This window comes from Scomber scombrus, chromosome 15 (genome assembly GCF_963691925.1).
Source record: "Scomber scombrus chromosome 15, fScoSco1.1, whole genome shotgun sequence".
Taxonomy (NCBI): domain Eukaryota; kingdom Metazoa; phylum Chordata; class Actinopteri; order Scombriformes; family Scombridae; genus Scomber; species Scomber scombrus.
In genome coordinates, this window is record NC_084984.1 from 1,859,914 (window position 1) to 1,862,413 (window position 2,500).

At 45.3% G+C, this 2,500-nt stretch overlaps 1 pseudogene; it reads right to left on the reverse strand.

The window, feature by feature from the left end:
- The window catches only part of LOC133995675 (V-type proton ATPase subunit B, brain isoform-like), an 86,006-nt pseudogene that overhangs the window by 76,691 nt on the left and 6,815 nt on the right, over positions 1 to 2,500 (reverse strand).

Below are 2,500 nucleotides of genomic sequence, written 5' to 3' on the forward strand. Positions count from 1 at the left end.
GATGAGAGGAGGAGAGGAAGAGGAGGAGAGGAGGAGAGGAAGAGGAGGAGAGGAGAGAAGGAGGATGAGAAGGAGGAAGAGGAAGAGAGGAGGAGGATGAGAAGGAGGAAGAGGAAGAGAGGAGGAGGATAAGAAGGAGGAAATGGAAGAGAGGAGGAGGATGAGAAGGAGGAAGAGGAAGAAGACAGCATCATATCAGCTGTTCTGTATAAAACATAAACATAAAATAAAAACAATAATTCACATTTTTTATGATTTCGGAGCCAAAGTGGTTTCTTGGCTCTGAGCGGTTGCCAGGCAACAGGAAGTTACTGGTCCCAGCACATAATCCCCCAAAAATGGAAATTGGGGGAAAATTTTAACAATTAAGTTTTCATGCAGATTAAAGAAAACCCAGCAGCAGCAGGTCAGTGTTCATCATTAACTCTCCACTGACTCTCTGTGGTAACGGAAGATTTAAAACGCCTAAATTAAAGAAACTAAATAAAGTAAACTCCAGGTTCCACCATTACTTCTATAATTAACATAAAGTAGTATTATCACCTTTCTGATAATGAAAGAAACTGAAGAAGCTTCTTTAACCTTTGTGTCGTCTCCCGGGTCAAATTGACCCCGTCTGTTTTGACTGTTCCTTCTTTCCTCCCTTACTTCCTTCCATCTGTACTTCCTTTCTCCCTCCCTCCTTCTTTCCTTCCTCTCTCTTTCCCCCCTTCCTTCTTCTTTCCTTCCTCCATCCCCCTTCTACCATCTTTCTGTCCTTCCTTCCTTCCCTCCTTCTTTCGTCCCTCCCCTCCTTCTCTCTTCTTTTTTTCCCCATCCTTCCTCCCTTCCTTGTTTCCTCTGTCCTTCTTTCCTTCCTTTTTTACTTTCTCTCTCTCTCCCTCCATCCTTCCTTCTTCTTCCCTCCTTCCTAACTTCCTTCCTTCCTTCTTTCTTCCGTCCTTCCTTCCTTCTTCCTTCCTCCCTTCCTTCCTTCCTTCCTTCCTTCCTTCCTTGCTTCCTCCCTCCCTTCCTTCCTTGACTCGAGGACAACAGGAGGGTTAAAGTAGAATTTATATCAGAGCTGTGTTTGATTGTATCAGACTGTTCAGGTTATAACAGCAGCCATGTTGGAAATCAGATCTCAGAGCTGCTCAAACTGCAGAATAAACTCCTGAAATGAGACTGAAATTCATCCTGATTGTAAAAAACAAGTTAAAGTGATGAATTCAGCGTCTTGTTACCTGTCTGTTGTGCAGCTGTCTGTCCACATAGATCTGTCCCTCGGTGATGTAACCAGTCAGATCAGGGATCGGATGAGTGATGTCTGAGAGACACCAGAACAAACTGCACTCAGTAGTATTAAATGTGTGTGTGTGTGTGTGTGTGTGTGTGTGTGTGTGTGTGTGTGTGTGTGTGTGTGTGTGTGTGTGTGTGTGTGTGTGTGTGTGTGTGTGTTATTTCCTGTTTCCAGGATTTGAATTGTTGTGGTTGTACATTGTTTTAAGAGGAATGCATATTTGCTGAGATGTTTGCTTATAATGTTTTATCAGTTTCATCTTCTGGTCCATTCAGCACCATGTCGCTTGTCCATGGTGCTGAATGGAGAGTGGTGGCGTGAAATCAAACTTTCACACATCTTGGTGTTATTAGTGTGTGTGTGTGTGTGTGTGTGTGTGTGTGTGTGTGTGTGTGTGTGTGTGTGTGTGTGTGTGTGTGTGTGTGTGTATGCGTTTGTGCGCGTGTGTGTATGTGTGTGTGCGTGTGTATATGTGTGTGTGTGTGTGTGTGCGTGTGTTTGTTTTTATGTGTGTGTGCGTGCGTGCCTGTGTGTGTGTGTGTGTGTGTGTGTGTGTGTGTGTATGTGTGTGTGTATGTGTGTGTGTGTGTGTGTGTGTGTGTGTGTGTATGTATGTGTGTGTGTGTGTGTGTGTGTATGTGTGGTGTGTGTGTGTGTGTGTGTGTGTGTGTACCATCATTGGGCATGGTGAGGATGGGGATCTGTGTGATGGAGCCGTTGCGTCCCTCCACTCTGCCGGCTCTCTCGTAGATGGTCGCCAGGTCGGTGTACATGTAACCGGGGAAACCGCGGCGTCCCGGCACTTCCTCTCTGGCTGCGGACACCTGACACACACACACACACACACACACACACATCAGTTTCCCTGTGAGTCTTTTCAGAATAAAAGCAGTGAAGGTGAAGCCGCACCTCTCTGAGAGCCTCAGCGTAGGAGCTCATGTCGGTGAGGATGACGAGCACGTGCTTCTCACACTGATAGCCAGATACTCCGCTGATGTCAGAGCCAGACGGGGCGTGATGATTCGCTCAATGCTGCAAAACATGAGAAAGGTTTTAATCTGTTTCTGCGATAAACATCAAAGAAACACGGTTAAGGTCTTAATCTGAAGACGATGCTTCCATCTTTAAATGTTACAACTTTAATAACCATCAGCTCAGAGTCAGCATCTAAAAACATGAAAGCATCACTAGAACTCTCTGATTCTTCACTTCATGTAGAAA